The sequence below is a fragment of the Eufriesea mexicana genome, unplaced genomic scaffold, assembly GCF_001483705.2.
Source record: "Eufriesea mexicana isolate 0111107269 unplaced genomic scaffold, ASM148370v2 scaffold2387, whole genome shotgun sequence".
Lineage (NCBI taxonomy): Eukaryota > Metazoa > Arthropoda > Insecta > Hymenoptera > Apidae > Eufriesea > Eufriesea mexicana.
Genome location: NW_016910450.1, coordinates 3,291 through 23,783, shown reverse-complemented (window position 1 = coordinate 23,783; position 20,493 = coordinate 3,291). Strand labels below are relative to the sequence as shown.

The 20,493-nt window shown below is 31.7% G+C and overlaps 1 pseudogene; it reads left to right on the top strand.

Annotated features, from left to right (window-relative positions):
• Positions 1–18,388: 18,388 nt before the first annotated feature.
• LOC108549956 (peptidyl-prolyl cis-trans isomerase CWC27 homolog) lies at positions 18,389–19,846 on the top strand (annotated as a pseudogene).
• Positions 19,847–20,493: the final 647 nt, after the last annotated feature.

The following is a 20,493-nucleotide window of genomic DNA, read 5'->3' as shown; positions in this document are numbered from 1 at the left end:
ATATAAATAATATAAATAACAATATACACTCTTTTAATTATATCATAAATTCTAACATTCTACAGAATAACGAGGGAAGTGTTTCGCTACTTGTAAATTCAACCGAACGTCGTTTGCTCAGAAGCTCGTTTAAGGTGCATTTCCACACGTATGATTTCTCATGTGGAACCTGCGACAGAACACTCTTCTTGTTTTAGACTAAAATTCAGCAATAAACAGTAAAGGGATACGCTTGGGACTCGAAAAGGGTACCTTTTGATCAAAACAATGATGTCACGTGCACGATCCATAATGCATTGCACTTAACATATTGGAGTACATATAAACCGTATATATAAATATATTTTGTGCGAATTGTACTACAAGCTACGGTACGTATCTTCAAATTCCTCAATTTTATTTACCATTTTGAAGTCTTGCTTCCATAGAATTTAATAACGTTTAATAATATATTATTTTTGTTGAATTAGAAAGGCAGCCGGGTAAAATAAAACTCGCAGTATCGCAATAAAGGTTAAAGGCTTTATTTTATGAACACTTAAGGGAGCACGTCCGTGTCACGGGACAATTATAGCGGTAATTCTAAGAAACGGCTAACTTTCGAGTAAAAGTGTGGCGATTGATGCTAACGCGGATAACTACTATGCGTGGCTGAAAAGAAGTCATCTCGTTCGGCTGCGGGGCAAGAGGGGTATTCCACTAGTACCGCCTACACTCTCGTTAGTAATACCCACTCTTCTATGACACTCCAAAAACTACTATCTCCAAGTTCGGTAACGAGATGCGTTAACATAGGCGTAAGATATCCGCGAAAGAAACGTTATCTCAGAGTTAACTTATAACGAATTGGAAGCACTACTACGCCAGGCAATAAACGAAACGACACCATATGATTGGAAAGGATTTTGTAAACACGTAGAAACACTGGAACACGAATATTGGACGAAAGATGGAATAATAGAAGACGCAACTGAAGACCTAGGAATTGGAAATACAAAGGAGTGAGTCGGATAAGAAATCAGATGACAATAGCTCAAAGATTTATAAAGTAAAGAAGTACAAAAGTAATAATAATTAACATCATTTATGAAAATTGATTTAAAATTTAAGATGTATTTTTTATGATAAATTAATTATATAATTGCATCGTACTAGATAACCGTTTAAAAAAATCATACGATACAGCACAAATATAAAAAATATGTGTATAGTACATCACGTTTGCTGCATAATGCAAATGACTATGGCCTTGAAAGAATGTCGGAAGTGTTTGAACTTAGAATAAAAGCGACCGCGCTCGAGAAGATGGAGTGGATGTGCATGACAGCCGAGTGCGATAGACGATTGGAAGTTAGTTTATGAGTGCGGCATGTGTTTGAAGTACCTGTTCCACCGTGCTTGCAAGCAAAGTGGCATGATTGGGAAGGAAAGCCTGAGTGTGAAAAAAGGACAGAATGAATGGTTTAAATAAGAGTGTGCCAGTCAGTGTGTCAGAGTGGGTAAGCCAATATGTAAGAAGTCCAAGTCAGTCTAAGAAAGATCAGAAGAGTGTGCCCATAGCGAATTTCTCTTGTTTCATAGCCGTCATTTTATTTATAAGCTTATTTTATTCTATTAACCAGTTAGCTGTGGCGCCCTCTTTTGAGAGCGCGTACCTATGTGTGTCGCGAAAATCGAGCGATGACGAGTATACTCGTCAATCACAGAGTAGCAGGGTTGATTTCTGAATCATTGGTGCACATCAGATGCCAATTGGAGACGATAAGATCGTCTTTAATGTGGTAAAGAATCGAATTTATAGAGATTTAACGTTAAATTTTGATTATATTTTATTCTCTTGTGGTACAAGTGTGCGGACGCTTGAGCTTGTGCGATGCTAAAGAGTGTGTGTGTTCCCTCGAATCCTTCAACCAGGTTCTTATAGGCCCTATGACGACCCATTGCGTCACTCATTGCCAGTCCTGCTTCGAAAATTGATAATCTTGATGATCCCTCGAAGCAAACATAGATCCCGATGCAGGATGACGCCATCCAAATAAAGACTCCTCTCACATTAAATCCAACAGGGTACGTCTGCCCTCGACAACAAACCCAACATTTTTAGGTTTTCTTCCACATTGGGAAAAACTCTCCCACTACATCTAGATCCTTTCAGACCTTGCCATTAATTCCTTTTAATGATTTCTAACCTAACAATTTCAATGTAATAATTGCATATTTAATATTCGCTTAGCATAATTGGCTTTATTGGTCATCTTCACTGTGCTTGAGTTTCATAATTGAATTTTTATGTTTCTTATCATATTAATTGTAAAATATTTATTGTAATTTAATAACTCACTTATATACTGTACCTATTTTACGTTAATATTTTGATACTTATTTTTTAAACTGGTAATTACATACGAGTCGAGCCAATAAGAGATTTTATTCTCGTTTCAGACTTCAAATTAAAATTGACTGTTCTGTGTGTTTCATACTGACGTATCAATACTAAACTTCAGGGATTAAGTACTTTTAGAATATGTAAATCCAGCACAATTTCATTCTAGACTTTGGAATACATGTTTTATAATTCACATAATTTCTGTTCATATTACTTTTATCTAACGGACTTAAAAACTTTTAAAATATTCATAGAACGTCGAAACATTTTATGAAAGTTCATATGATACGTAAAAGACAGAATAATTCTAATTTTCGAAATAAAATCAGGGAAAATGTAAATGTCCGCTGTAAGGAGAATGTTCTTATCAAACGAATATTAATAAATTATTTTATTTTCCCTTTTTGGTATTTGCAAGTATTATTGTAATATTGTGTACAACACATTTTTACAATGTTGTGTATAAATATACATTTTTAATTTGCCGAATATTTATGTGATACGAAAATTCTTTCTTCTCTGTCATTTTTTTAAATAATTACATAAACGTACTTATTCAAAAACAGCTTTTTATATTCTAGTATCTATGTATATATTATACTACAATATACTGCAGAACAGTTTTATTGGTTTACACCTATTTACTTTAGATATTGAATATCTTAAAAATTTATTGTATATAGCGTATTTAATTTATAAATAATTAAATTATTTTCCGTTAAAATTAATTTTTATTTTGCATTCTCTTTAAATTTTGCCAGTGGATAGCTAGAGGTTTTAAAATATAATCTTTTTCGATAATAATTGGTGATAACCTAACCTAACCAATTACATACGTAGCTCTAATGGCGTTATATAATTAATAATATTTATTAGAGTATTTACACCTAATTAACATTCTGGTTTAATTGCTTTATTATATTTAAATCTATTTACAACAAAGTGGGTTAATAAAGAAACATACTTTTTTTGGCACATTTTGTATTTTTTCATATAAAATAAATATATACAGTACTAAATATATAGGGTGGACCACGTAACATGGTCATATCAATTATCTCCATTTATTTAATTATTTGATAGAAAATAAAAAATTATTTTGTCGTATTACTAAAGATAAAAAAAAATCAACACATTAAAAATGAGCGAAGTAGTTACGTTAAGTAGTCCACCCTGTATACTATTTTAAAATCTGATTTGATTTCAGTTTCAAATATTTACGCTATATTTATTTACGAGCATATTTACGATACAAGCATTGTCTATAACAAAAAATGTATTTGAAAAAAAATCGATTTCTTTGACTCGTTACTCAAGTCTTCTTAATTTGACTTTACTATATTATACATCAGTATTATTTTTTATCTGTGTCAGTACTCCGATTCCCCCTCAAAAAAGCATAATTCATTCCGCACTTTGACCAAAAACGAGTTTTACGCATTCGACCAATTTTTCATCTCTACCATTCTACGTTCCGACATTTTCGTGCATTTACACCGTTTTCACGTTTCCATATTCCCGCACTGTTACATGCCTGCGCCAGAATCACAAAATGCGATAAAACACAGTAAGCAGATAAACGAAAAAATGCCAAGTCGCTGCAATATTCTTGCCATGACCCCCACCCCCAACCCATTGTCGGCTCCCCACTCGAGGACTCCCAGTACGCGCAACAAATAGCGTCGCTAATTGTAAGTGAGAAATTCCGAATGTTATTTTACTTTTTATTTCCCTGCTCGTTCTTTTTTGTCCCACTCACACTGATTGCAAGAAAAAGCGCGAGGGAGAGCGACCGCACTTGTGTTTATAAAAAGTTTTTTACGGCCCTGAATATAATTTATCCGCAGCCAAACAGGCAGTTCCCGCTTTTATGTACCAACTCGCTTCCACCTAACTGCGATATTCATTTGAATGCCGGGAAAAACTGGGATGCGGCAAGTGAAAGGGAGAATAGTGGTGGGGGAAATAGTCAGAGAAGGGTCCGGCGAAATCGCTGTTTTAGTTAAACTTTCGTGAATGAAAGAGCTGTAAATGTATATGCGAATGTATATATGGCCATTTGCGACGTGAGGTGTCGTGAAAAATTTCCGGGATTATTTCTCGTTTAAATTCTCGCGCCTTAAATACACTCATAGAGGAATAGATGTATATGTAAACATAAAGTATTATTTGTTTGTGAAAATGTCTAGTAACTGGAGGAATATTTTCTGAAATTAATGACGAGTGTGAATTTATGGGATTACGTGATTATTTAATATATTTTTTTGAAAATTAATACTCCTAAGGAGAATTTTGAATGTAGATCACATATTTTTTAATATGTACTTGGAAAGTAAACAGTTATTTTCAAGTTGTATATTATATTTTTAAGCATGTCAAAGAAATAGTATGTATTGTTTGAATTTGTCTATATGAACATCTTTTTTATTTTCATAGTCATTATAAGCCATGTCATTATTGTTTTTATCATTACAGGATGTGTTTGTTATTTTTTATTGGTTAGGAAACAATTTAGCAACTGTATACATTTCATTTACTTAAAATATCACAAAAAATTGTTATACCATCTATCTGTATCCAACACTATACATATACTATTCTCATGTTACACAATGCTATATGCAATAAATCATACATATATATATATGTAAAATATATAATTCCGTATATAATTGGAGCAAATTTTTTCTACAATATTTATTTTACTTTAATTTTCATTGTTCTTCTCTTATTCTTCTTACTTTTGATCCATTTAAACTCCATTCTTATTGTTAATATCATACTAATGATATATGACACTATATGTATACTCAATTTAATATCTGAAACAATTGATGAAAATTAAATTCGGAAATTACACATTGGTATAGTATAATAATATAATATATCTATATACATTTCTTTAACAGTTATCCATTGCTTCATATTATTTTTAACTACCTACTTTGCATTTAATCATTCTCCTGTATACTTATGTTCATATCTTTTCTTCCGGGTTCTTCTAAATCCTTACAAAGCAGGACCAGTTAAGTTGGCTTGAGGAGGTTAGCCACGATTTACAATAGCCTTCCAGAACATGGCACTTGCCGCGTAGCACTCTATACGTGAGCTGTATTAATATAACATCGCGACACGAAATATTAATATCGTCGTGGGAGTGGAGCAGCGCGGTATGCGTCATATGAGGTGCTTCCTGCCCTCTATGCAATAATCGTGAGAGGTAACGAAGCGGCTCTACGTAGCAGCATGCGAGGGTGGAACAATTTCCGACGGTAGGAATTTAAATATTCCACACTCGGTCGGTTTTTAAGTCGAATGGCACTGCTGGGAAGAAGGGAATATTATCATCGAGAATCTGAAATTTCGCTGGAATACTCGATTTCCCTTTTCTCACTATTGTCGAATATGCTGCGCGAATATGCGTCGGAATAGTGAGTTTGGAGGTTAGGTGAGATTCTCCGGCAGCTGGAAAGATACTGTCCGATAAAGGTAACACTGCTGGATTTGGAATTCAAAATCAATGGTTTTATTGTTACTGATATTACACTTTATATCCTTTACTTTTAAACTACTATTTATAGATAGAAGATTTTTCACAATGTTGTTGAAATAAGTGGAATAAAAGTGAAATATTGGTTTAATAAATGCATACATAATAAAATATTTAATAAAAGTAACTGCACTACGATTACAAGGACACTTCGTGACAATAACAACTCTTACTACTTAGTTGCCAGCTCGCCTCTACAATTAGACTTCGATTGTCTTCGACTAGATTCGGTTAACATCGACTAACTTCGATTATCTTCGAGGAACTTCGTCCGATGTATCTTCTGTACGTTGCAGTCTTCTTCCACACTTTTAACGCTGTAGTAAACATAATGTTTGTTTATATTTTCTTTTATCGTTTGATTAAACATTTTTCATTTGCTCGACGTAAATATCATTAACACCATGATATTAGACTGCCGTAATAGTAGTAAGTCTATTATTATAGAAATAAAAATAGAAATATGTATTCGACAAAATTATAATATAAAAATTTAGTAGGCTTATATGCGGCTGAAATTCTTAATGACAGTTCTGAGGTTTTAAAGTACTTTAGAATTACTGTTCACGCTTGGAAAGATATTTCTGTTTTGTCATAATATGAAAAATAAACTGTCCAGGTATGAAATATAATAATTTGAATATGTAATGAAATATTTGAGTTCAGTAATCTTATATATTTACTATTGAACCTGTATTTGTGTATTTTATGTAGGTCCCATATTTAAAATTATGTATTTTAATTATATGAATTTTTGAAAGTATTACAAGTTGTTTTGTAATGTAATTTAATGAATGAAATAAAAAGCGAGGAATAATACAAAAATTAATTACAAGTAACAATTAATTTTAGTAAAAATCTGAAAACTAATATTTATTATAACAACGAAATATTTTAATATGTATTTATAACCTTGAAGTTCTTCCATAGGTTAACATTTATTTTTTGTAAATACTTATAACACTTTTGTTAGTAAAATTATTAAATAATTATTGAAAAATTATTAATAATTATTGAACAATTAATTTACTAAATTAGGAAACGAAACATAAAGTCACTTACCCAATAGAAATCACTGTTGTTTAATATGAGTTTGAGTGACGTGTCCATTGTTTGAAACCGTTATGGTACTATTTGACTGAAAGTCATTGACATGTTAGAAGTATTCTACTCCCTCGTGTCCCATTATTTATTGTTCGAGATCAGTTTGAAACAATTCAGCACTCGTAGCTAAATCACATCTGTTCGAGATCGAGCCTATTAGTTTTGTGTTCTAATTGGATAATTTAATGCAGGCGCTTTGCTTCTAGATTGTACCTATACCTATAGACTATAGAGACCTTATGTCTATTTCAAATCAATATGGCACATAATGGCGGTTCTTTTTAAATCGTGAACATATCTATTATGCATTATGTATGTATAATTTTTCATAAAATTTAATTTTTAATTCAACAGAGAATATACGAGTTTAAAATTGATGTTAACCTGAACTAATCTAACCTAACTTTTGTTAAATTCTAAAATATTAATGAAAGAAAATGACTACGAAAATCAGTTTAATCTGACACATTTTATTATATCGACTGTACTAAAAAAGGTCACAAATGTCTTGTGACATATAATGTAAATTACTCAACCATAATTTAATTCTTTATGCAAAAATAAACAAGGACACTCTTCTTATTAGTATGTGAATTTGTTTTTGTTGTAATAAGTTATAATAAATGGCAAAATTATAAATAACTATATAAGTAACAGTTTAAAATTGTATTTCTTTTGGTATTAGTTAATGTTTTATTTGTTTATTTATTTTATGTATAGTATATGTAATATAGTGTAATATATAATAATATACAGTCGTATATAGTATAGTATACAGTAGTTTTATTTATTTATTTTATGTATAGCATATATAATATAATATATAGTATATGTACTATGTTTGTATATACTTAGGGTTGTCAAAAAAATTTTTTAGCAAAAGGGGGTCACAAATGAACAAGTTTGAGAACCTCTGATATAAAATAACTAATATATAACAAAAAATCGTTAGATTAAATAATAAAATCGGTTATTGATAATAGAATTGTATTATATAGTATTTTTTGAACACTCTTAACTCTTGTAAGAATTAAATACAGAAAACTTGTCTTTTTAACCTTCTTCTGCTGTTTCTCATCTATTCGATTTTTGTACAGATTTAACTCGGTACTTTCGTCTTATTTTAATCGCTCTTTCTCCAGGCAGTTAACTAACTTTCTTTAACTTTCTTTATATTTCCTAATGTCCAAGATTTCGTTTGAGCCTCGTTAACCTTTGCTTCCATTTGTCGACCAAGTTTACGAACTTTTGCTCTTTCACCGTTTATTGTTCTACCACTCTCCTCAAGTTTTGCAGAACACTCGTGCTTTTTCTTTCTACTTCAATTATCCTTTTTACTATACTTCTTCCCAGAACTCTTTGTTCTTCCTAAAACCTGACATTTTTATGGAAAACTATCTTTCATTCGTGTTTGACCTAGTATAATAACTATATGTACCATTTCTTTATTTTTCTCATTTAATTTAATTGTCTTTGTTATAAGAAATAATTACACTTAATGTGATATACACTTAATGATTTCATTGGCTAATGATTAATTTATTACGTTCCAAAGAAACATGAAATAAAGAAGAAATAAATGTTTGGTAGGGAGTGAAAATTATTTTAAATCTATTTTATAATAATTTTTAATTTGTGTAAATTTATATTGAAATTATTATTCTAGGAAATATTTATTATTTAATATTTTTTTTACATTACTTTCTATCAGAAAACATATTTTAAAGAAATTTTGCTTATTTTTAAGAAAATTCGAATATGTAAATTAGATTAAAGTTTTTCAACGATTATTAATAATTATTAACACGAGTAAATTTGAAGTGCTGGGAAAGACATATTTTTCATTCAAAAAGTACAATAAATCGCAAAAATATCTCTTCATGTATGTTCTTTCACAATACAGGTTCAAAATTCTCATCAAATAGAATCATTATTATATTATGTTATTGCTATCCTGTTATAAAATAAATTTATAAATTTTTACTCAAAATAATTTTAATCAAAATATCTATTACATCAATGAAAACCAAAAATAAAGGTAAATGGGTTTCTTAAATATTCAATTTTTATAGATGAGAAATGCCCATGGCACATATGTTTCCGTGACTTTCATAATTTTAGTTTATTTTGGAATTAAATTGTTAATTTATAATAAAATTATATGAATTAAAATGTTTGCTATTATGACACAACTTAACTCTTGTCATAAAAGAATAATAATTCTAATAATACTATTTCAAGTTACTATTGGCAATGTATGCATACTTCTATGACACACTGTATGTAATCAAATACGTTTAAGCTACATATTTTCCCCGAATAATTTACTTCGAGTAACAAGAAACTGCATTTAACACTGATGCATTGCATTGATACTCGTGTATCTAGTTCAAAATTATCATTTCGTGTCTCTATGTTTGCAAATAGACATATTAACCACATCTATCAAACACCAGCAAAACCGTTCCTAATGTTAACAATAGCTTTGATAATATTTATTATCCACTGGTGTTAGTTGTTATACTAACACAGATTTATGTTTACTATTATTGGTGATTGTCGCGTTTATTATTAATAATAAATAGATTGTATATTATACATTTGGAATCAGGACGAGAATATAACCTCTAAATTTGATAACTATTCACTCACCTATGTCTCAGTTCACGTTGAAACTGTTTTAAAAATTTATTCAGATTTTGGAAACAATGTGATAATTCATATAAACACGTATATACTCTATCTGTCTATAGTATAATAATTTTCTAACAAATAAAGTATAATGTACCAATTTCAAAGTATGTACTTATATACTACATCGCAGAATAGAATATTATCATAGAATAAAATAATAAAAATAGTAAATTATAACCAATTTGAAATGCAATTCTTATATTTAGCTAATTACATTGTCTATTATCTAATAGATAGGTAGAATATCCTAATTTGTAGGTAGGCATATAAAGTGGTATTAAATGAGAGTCAATTTTGACAAATTCCCAGTGTCATACACTTTTTGTTCTCATTACTTTCACTCTTGACAGTTGCATTCTTGCAGGATATAGACACCTACTATCACAATTAATATTTTACAATATTCAATTAGGTAAAGATATTTTTAAGATTGTTTACAGTATAATATTGTTACACTGGATAATAAAGAAGGGATTACTGAAATAAATGTTACTTATTGTTAGTTTGATGAGAGCTGTCTCAACAACAAGAAATTAAAATAACTACCATTCAAGAAAAAGGATTTTTCCTTAGCAGTTGTCAAAAAGGAATCTGTTGCACATTAACCTAAAAGTGATGACGTATGTCAAAGTGACTTCTAACACTAGCGATGTACGTAGGATTGACACAAAATCACTAGAATAGTAGTGATTTGACGTCAAATTGACTTTGTGTCAATAGAGGTGACTTAACGTCAAATTGACTCCTTATCAATAGAGATGTTTGACTCAAATTGACTCCATATCGTCAGTATTGAGATCTACGTATCTAGTAATAAACTTACAAGATCTAGACGTCTAAGGATACGTCAAATTGAATCCGTGTCAATAGAGGTAACTTGACGTCAAATTGACACCATATCGTCAGTAGTGAGATCTAAGTATCTAGTAGTATAGTAGTATATTTATCAAGATCTAGATATCTAAGGCTACATCAAATTGACATCATGTCACTATTCGCGATGCATATGTCAATTTGATTTCGAGTCACCGCTATTGACAGGGAGTCAATTTGACGTGGAGTCGTTATTAATGATAGGGACTCAATTAGACTTCACGTTACCACTAGTACTATGAAAATAGTGGTCACTACACGAAGGTTAAAAATCCAGTCCTACTATAGTAGGCATATAACTATGTTTCTACCTGAAAAAGGTCAGTATTAATATCGTTGAAAACAGCCACACGTTTTCATAAATTGTAAAAGGAAATATCTCAAACAAGTCAAATTGATTCCTTATCAATACAGGTGACTTGAAGACAAATTTACTTCATGTCTAAGTATCTAGTATCTAAGTATCTAGAGTCTAAGTACCTAGTACCTAAGTATCTAGTATCTAAGTACCTAGTATCTAAGTATCTAATATCTAAGTACCTAGTATCTAAGTACCTAATATCTAAGTACCTAATATCTAAGTACCTAGTATCTAGAGTCTGAGTACTTAGTATCTATGTATCTGGTATCTAGAGTCTAAGTACCTAGTACCTAAGTATCTAGTATCAAAGTATCTAGTATCTAAGTACCTGGTATCTAAATACCTGGTGTCTAAGTACCTGGTATTTAAGTACATGGCACCTAAGTACCTAATATCTAAGTACCTAGTACCTAAGTATCTAGTACCTAAGTACCTGGTATCTAAGTACCTAGTATCTAAGTACCTAGTATCTAAGTACCTAGTATCTAAGTACCTAGTATCTAAGTTCCTAGTATCTAAGTACCTAGTATCTAAGTATCTAGCAGTATACTTACAAAATATAAGCATCTAAGGACACGTCAAATTGACGTCATGTCACTACTAGGGATACGAAATCAATTTGGTTTCTTGTCATTATTATTGACAGTGACTCAATTAGACGTAACCTTACCACTACTGCCATGAAAATAATGATCACCATACGAAGGTTAAAAGTCCAGCCCCCCTATATAGTAGCCATATAATTTCCTACATTTCCACCTGAAAAAGGTCAACATTAATTTCATCAAAAGCAGCCAAACATTTTCAGTAATTGTAAAAAGAAACATCTGAAACGAGTCATCTTGACCCTTTGATAAATAAATGTTAAAGTATATACATTGTATAATTGGTGTGTATTAACACTAGATTTACGGAACCCGTCAATTTGACGGAAGAATTGCTCCAATTATACGATGGTAACAGATTTAGTTAACTGATATTAAGACTGTTAATATTGTAGGATGGCGAAACTGGTCTTGAGACACCGAAAATTCACGAAAGAACAAGAACACGATAACATCCCAAAATCACGTATTCTTGTGCTAGTCAATTGGGAGTGTTGGATGACTAACGATTCGTTGGCCCTTCCTACTTTCACTAAGGGCCAATGGTCATCTTCACCCCTAGATAGATAATCACCTATAGTTGACTGATACTATGACTGAACAGACATCTAACAAGCATGCTCTACCAATTTAAGACACTGGGCACCTTGGGTGTGCAATAAATGACACCTTCTTGCTTCTGTATCTAGGAATGGAATGAGTGCGGCCCTGATAGAATATCAAGAGTGTTTAGGCTTAGAAAGAAATTGATTGCGAAGAATACAGTGTCCGTAAACCTAGTGTTAATTGCGTATATACTTAGTGTCCCCAATTATACTATATACTTGAACGACTGAACGGTAGAGGGAAGCAGCTTACCAAATAACATCGTCATTCGTCGAACTCTGCCAGCTTCTTGTCTCATCGACGAATTCCAGCCAATGTTTACGTTTAATCGAAGCGATACCCGTTTACATCCCCGTTTCGCGCGTCGACTAAACACAGCTAGAAATATGGATACCCGCAATCAAAGAGGAGACCAGGCTCAAAGGGGTTGGCGTTCAGAATTTCTCCGCTTTCAGGACGACTGGATGAACACCCTCAGGCCGGGTGACGACGCGTCCTTTATACACGTCAACTTCCAGGAGCGCAATTTCTCGTGTCCGTTCTCGTGTTAATTGGTGAAAGATCCGAGACGAGTCATTCTCAAAGGACCTACTAGCAATAACCGACAATCTATGCTCTCCCTAAACGCATTTTTAAATATGAATTTATCTGTAATTACGCCTGGATCCCGTTTTCTTTGATCAGGCCACGCTTTAAGCCCACGTTGCCGCGAGAAAATTTCACTAATTACCATCTTCTTTTGCGAGCGGGAAAGCGACCGCCACGAGAATGTGGTAATTGAGAGCTTCCGACGAACGCCTCGAGGAATTATGTTCTTTAGGCTTTTCGCTCTCCTGTCCGCTTTCATCCTCGTTCAACAACTAATTGCACCGATATTCCTCGAACCTACGGTTCTTCCGCGTAGATGGCGCGTCGGTTCCATCACATGCGTCATATTATTTTTCTGAAAATAAAATAAGTCGATATCGGTTTATGACGAGTAGAAAATTGTTAAGTGTTAAGATTAAATAAACTTTACACAGTTTTCTTAGTTACCAAGTACCTTTATTATGTTTACAATATACATGTGTTCCTAATAGACTGGGTACAGAGCGACTGACTAGATGCGCCGGGTAGTGCCTCGTAAAAGCAAAAGAAGTAACACTATTAGCTCTAACACTTATCAATAGATGGCGTCGTTGTCTTGAAATTATTAGTTTGTCCCATAAGTTCTTTCCGCTATGTATGTCCTCGAGTCGGCTATGTTTGTAAACATGCAGGATTATCAATTCTTCGTTTATAGCATCGTACCATGACATCATACTATAATATATATAATTATACCATATAGGCATAAATCAACCTTAAACAACAAATATTGTCTATTGATTTCGCATCAAAGAAAAATGGAAGAAACTTTTGGGATAGCCAAATATTATGATATTTCCTACATTAAGTGTACGTGTTGTGGATGGATAAATGTCTACGTTTGAAAGATATTACCGTTTTATAGGTGTAATTGTGGATTATCCATGGTTATGGTGTGGATTTGGTTTTACTAGTGTGAATGCAAGTGTGTGAGGTCGAGTGATGGCACGAATGTAGATATGTATGTTTTTGGAAGTGCGAGTGGAAGATCTAGAATGAGTGGTATTGTGCAATTGTTATAAGTCTGAGCCAATATGCTGTGAGGAGAGTCAATTTGTTGTGAAAAGCGTGAAAGTGAACAGTGACGAGGTAATAATAGTATTAAGAGAAATTTCACCACACGTACCTAATCGTTGTAATCCTTTTGTGACGTGTGTATACTATAATTTGTAATAAATATATAATTGTTAAACAGCAAACTCACATATGGAGGTTAAAGGTTAGCGTTTCTGTTGTCCTCTGAACTAAAATAATTATTTTAATCCGTAAATTAATTAAATTAATTTACAAAGTTAAATTTCTTGTGAACCGAAATAAGACACTGTACATATGCATGTTGTTAAACAAAGAAATTGTGGAAATAATTCCCTACATAACCTATATTTGGTTATAGGTTAGGTTATGTATCCTATAGGTTATAGGACGAGGGTATCCTTGCTACAAAAAGAGGAAAGAGAAAAATACTAATGTAGAAATATTTTGAAAAATTTTTGTAATTTTGTATTTTTGTTTAAGGGGGTATTCCTGTAATCTGGCCAATAAAATGGACTTCTTTGGGATTTTTTTCTAAGAAAATCACGACGCATTTTGACATGCAGTTTTCGCACTCAGATTTACTTATACTTAAAGAATATTTCCATTTTTTTTTTTAAGAAATTATTGAAGATTGTGGAAATTATATAGCCTTAGGTATATTATGTTTATGAAAACGGGATCGAATGGCTGACATTATTCCGGATCATCTGGTTATCAGAAACGATAAAATTAAAAAGGATCTTAATTAGCATAGATATTTAACTACTGTATCAAAACAGCAAAATTTCGAAAATTTTATATATATAGGCAACATTCACATAAATCTCGGAAAGTGAGGACGGGCGGCGGTTATACATAATGTCTCAGCAACGGCACTACAACCGGGAAAGGGGTGATTTTACATGAAAAAACAAATCGAAAATAAAGAATAAAATTTTTTGATTGCATGCTTCGATTTTGTGAAAATCGATTTTGAATATTCAGTGAGCGCGAGTGCACTGGTCCATAACCTAACAAGGAGACTGTAAGGCTTTCGGGTCACCGATTTAGTTCAAATTTTGCGAGATGGTAGATTTATAGCTTCACCATCAGGGGAACTAAATCTACCATCCTACAAAATTTGAACTAAATCGATGAACCGAAGACCTTGCAGTGTTCTTGTAAGCCATAGCTATGTGCGCGCGAAGTCGATCAAAGTCGATTTTCTCAAATTCGAAGCGTCCAATCAAGAAATTTTATTCTTTATTTTCGATGTGTTTTTTCATGTAGAATCACCCCCTCCTCAGTTGTACTTCCGATGCTGGTATTAAGTCATAGTTAATTGCACGCGCACTCGATGCATATTCAAAGTCGATTTTCTCGATAACGAAGCTTCGAATGAAAAAATTTTATTCTTTATTTTCGATTTGTTTTTTCATATAAAATCACCCTGTTCGCGATTGTACTGCCGTTGCTATGACACCCTGTATATAGCTATTGTTCAAATATTTATTACCGATGTGACTATCCTGAAGTTTCGAAGACGTTCTTCGTTTGCCATAACGAGATCCATTTATATTGCTATAATAATCGTCGTCTGTTCTACTCGAACTGGGTGTCGTCCATGTTCATTTTTGTCGGATGCACTCGTCACTTTCTTGCTCTGGTCCCTTGAATCGGGTGTTGATTTATCTTCAGTGCTGCTTGCACCGAGTTTATCTCTACATGCAAAGGAAAATTTCATTTCATCATTATACTTATTACCCTTCGTGATCTAACAAGGACAGTGTAAGTCCACCGGGTCACACCGATTTGGTTCAAATTTTGCAGGTTTATAGATCTCGTCATGCAGTTTAAGAAAATACACCATTATAGGGGCAACTACTCAGTAATCTTTGAAATATTTATGATTAAAGTTTTATTACTTCGAGAATTACAGATTTATTTCTGTCACTTCACAAACGGAGTTGTGGTCTACCGAGAAAAGTCGCGAATTTATAACCTGGAGGTCTGGGGTTCAATTCCTGTTTAAAGAATTGTAGTGTTTATTTCCATCTATTTTTTATTTTGTATTCATTTTTCGCCTATGAAAACAATGTAAATAAAAAATTGAAAATAAAATTTCTTAATAAAAAAATTTATTTTTTACCCTTTCTTATGCTAGTATATATTTATTACTTAATAATAAGAATAATATGCAAGAAAAACACTTTTCATAGCAATCTTATTTACTAGTAACTAATTATTGAATTAAACATTGTGTAAGAATGTTGCCTATAATTCCAGCTTTACTATGCAGCTATAAATGTTCAAGAATTAATTATAGAAACTTAGAAATTTATTAATTTTCTACTGCCGAATTGATTTACTAAGGTGTATTAGGAGCACATAATTAGAAGAGGTATCCAGTTCAAATAAAAATTTTACCGCCTGCAATCAGCGCAATCTATGATTTTGGACCATATTCCCGAAAAAGTAATAGGAACATAGAATAGGCGAGGAGGTCGTCGAAGAGCTCGTCACGTGTCAGACAAGGACAGGGATAGGATAGAAAAGATAGAAAGGCTCCGACAGTGAAAAATTAATAAATTACACAATTTCCGTAATTAATTCATGAACTTTAAATTTTTATTACAAAGTTGGAACTTCAGGCAATATTCCTATATAATTTTCGTAAAGAATTTAACTCTAAATTATTAGTTATTAATTATCGTTTGATGGCGACTATGATTTCGTAACAACGTCCATTACGATTTTCCGTGAAAATATTTAATACTTAACGAAATTAGAATCAAAATGTGGACAAATGTGAAGACGCCCTAAGATATCATTTATATAATGCGTGCATGAAGTTCATCAATTGATTACGCGAAAGATAGTAATTAATGAAAAACCAATGGCGTCTTCGACAACAATTCAAACACTCCGTAGAATAATCATCAATAATTAATTAATTAGGGACAAATTTATATTGAAAGTTATATTAGAAAGTTCTTAAAGGATCTGCCTTTACGATGCAATTATAAAAGTTCATAAATTAATCACCGATAATGAGCAAGTTGTGAATTTTTCGCTGCCGAATTGGTTTATTAGGAAGTATCAGGAGCACATAACCAGAGTTAGTAACCTAATAAAAAAGAATCAGTGTCATCTATAATTTTGACTTCGAAGCTCACATTAGGTAGAAAGAACATAGATTGCGTATGGAGGTCGCCTAAAACCCACGTGACGTGCAGGACGAAATAAACAAAACAATAAAACGACATAAATAACCAACACACATTCTCTTCCCTTCTTTTTATTCACTTAAGAACCCTCGTAAAATTTTGTACATTCTTTAATAAATTAGGCCCAAACAGTGATCTTAATTAGCATCAGCATTCATTTCTTTACCTGGCAGACGACAAATATACGTACAAAGGTATGCTTTTACAACGCAATTATAAAAGTTCATAAATTAATCATAGAACTTAAGTGATTTGTTAATATTTCTCCCAGCGAACAGGAGAGAGCATAGGAAATGAGAAAAAATTGCAAACAAATGTCAGAAGTATTGTTGTGTTCATGCAGGTTGTACCTGCATCACGCAAAAGAATGTAAGTCTTCGTAATTAAATAGTGTAAATTATGAGCCAATGTTTTTCCGCCTTTTATTAGCGATAGCAGAGCTTAGTTGTGAAAAGACAATATTCTGTTGAAATAAACCGGCACGTGCAACAGTAGAAAAATATTGGATTCATGGAATATTACGAGCATAGAGCCATTAGATGCCAAGAATTACACTTTATAGCGAGAAAAAATTGAAACAATAATACAAATATGTAAGTTATGATATGTCTATTGGTTTCTAGGTTGGCTAACCATATGACATACAAGATAGAAATCTTTGATGGTTAAATAAACATTCATAAAAAGGAGATGCTTCAAGCAGATAAAAGGGGATGAAATTAATATAGGTCATGTCCTCTTTTAACAACAAGATATAGAGAATACAGTGAGATTGAAAGGTATGCTGCATTCTTGATCTAAATAAATATTGATATCAATGGTCAAAGTAATTGATCATCACTAATGTGTAATATTTCAGAATGGTAAAGCTGAAATATATAAAGAATAGAGAGAGGATTGAATGAAAGCAGTGAGAAGAGGAACCACATATTATGTAGCATCAAGAAACAGGAAAAGGGCAGCATATGTATTAACAGAGAAGGATGTGTGGCATTGACATGCAAATATAAGGATCATTGAAGAGATGGAAAATGAGCACTTGGTAACAGTTATAAAAGTTATAGATAAATTGAATATAGAGTGTAAATGTTGCATTAAGATTCAAATGTATAGAAATATCTATAGGAACTTGTAAACTATAAAAGTGGGATAATTGGGCTGTAGCACATGGAATTGATTCGACCAATAAAGCCAACGTTAAAAGGAGGTAAAAGGTACATGTTACCTGCTGATGATTATTGGAGAAAAGAACCATTTGGTTAACTGATTTATAAATGACTAAAGATTTAATGTCAAACATTATTGACAAAGGATTTTTTTTATTATAGGAAATTTACAAACATGAGTAATATTTATATGCAAGAGTCAGCCACTAAGGGTAAAGTAATAAGTAATTACTTAATAATATTTTAATGGATTGTATATTTCTTTTTAAAAATTTTAACAATATACAATATTTAAGGTCCAAATTTCTATATTAATCTATTAAATAACTTCTAATTTGAATTACTATATAATTTCTATAATTTCTACTTGATAATTCCTAATTTGTATATTATTGGAATAATAAACTTTAATAAGTTTGATTTTGAAGGTATTTTACATTAACAAAATTAATATATTTGTTATACTTAGGTTATAATGAAAACAACTGTTGGTGATATTGCTTTAGAATTATGGACAAAAGAAACACCAAAGGTATATAGAAATTTCATACAATTATGTATGGAAGGTTATTAGGATGACACTATATTTCATAGAAGTATCAAAGGATTCAGAACACAAGATGGTGATCACACAGGTACAGGACAATGTGGTAAAATATATGAAGAACCATTTAAAGTGAGACTATATTTAAAAATAAAATGAATTCCTTTTTTATTCGTAACTAATTAATGGATATATGTGTTTTAGGGCGAATTTCATACAAGATTATGTTTTTGGAGACGAGATTTAATTGCTATGGCTAATGCTGGAAAAGATGACAATGGTTCCCAATTCTTCTTTACTCTTAGTTCTACATCAGATTTGCAGAAGGAACATACAATTTTTGGTACACTTACTGGAGAAACTATATATAATATGCTTAAACTTGAAGAAGCACTTGTAGATGAGGTAAATTTAATGTTTACAAGAAAATGTATCAAAAATTGATATAAATATAATATTTCCTCTCTTTTGTAGAATGATAGCCCACTTTATCTTCCAAGATTGATAAAAACTACAATATTGAACAATCCATTTTCTGATATTATACCAAGAAGAATAGTACAGGAAAGTGAAGAAGTAAAGGACAGTTCAGAAAGTAAAACAGCAGCAGTAAAATAAAAATCATATATGTTTGCAGAATTTAGCCTTGATAGTATTATTCTTTACAATGAAAAATTTTGTTACAGAGATTTCAATCTTTTATCATTTGGTGAAGAAGCAGAGGAAGATGAAGAAGAATCTGTGATATTAAATAAAAAGTTTAGTGGTAAATTAGCTCATGATCAGTTAACTGATCCAAAATTAAGCTCACAACTAGCTGTTGAACCACCTGGATTTACAAATAAACAAAGGGAGGAAGACCATAGTAGCGATTGGGAAAGTGACGACGAAATAGAAGCTCAAGAAGGATTAGAAGTTATAAAGAAAGACAAAGAGTTAGTTCATTGTTTACATTTTAACTATGTTATAGAAAGTAGGATTTTTTATTGACTGACTTATATTTATATTTTCAGAGCAATGAAGGAAAGGATAAAAAATAAATTGAGAGATACAAACAAAGAACTGAAGAATTATGTCATTAACAATTAACGTGTATATGTGAAAGTTTCAAACTGAATAAAAAGTACCTAAGCATATATCCATTGTAGTTTGATTTTATTTTTTACCACGAACAAAATCGCCTTCATCTATGACTTCATGTATGTCTATATTTTATTCGTCAACTTTCATAATTGCATCGTAAAGGCGTAACCTTAGCGAGCCTCCTAATATAATTCTGGATAGGAATTGCTTGATAATTCATTATTGGTGATTATTGCATAGAGTATTTGAACCGTTACCGAAGATACTAATGGTTTGTCTTTCCATTAGTATAATGGAATAACTAATAATTCTAGTTTATGAGTTAATTATAGAAATTTGGAATTTTTCGCAACAGAAATATATTTATAATAGCTTCATTGATATTATTAAATATAAGACACATCGTTTGATATTCTACATCGATACCTTCTCACATAGCAATTTCAAAGATGCAACATTTTCCCGCTACAAAAATATTTAGCGTATCCGGCTAGACCCAACTTCCAGTTGACGGCAAGCGGGCATAGCGATAACAAATGGTGGAATGTTCTCACGTCTCAAAGTGAAATATTAAATCTCAAAACGTTTCGTGAAGTAGTGATATTACTGATTAACGTTTTAATTAGGTTACGAAGTTCAAGATTACTAACTAT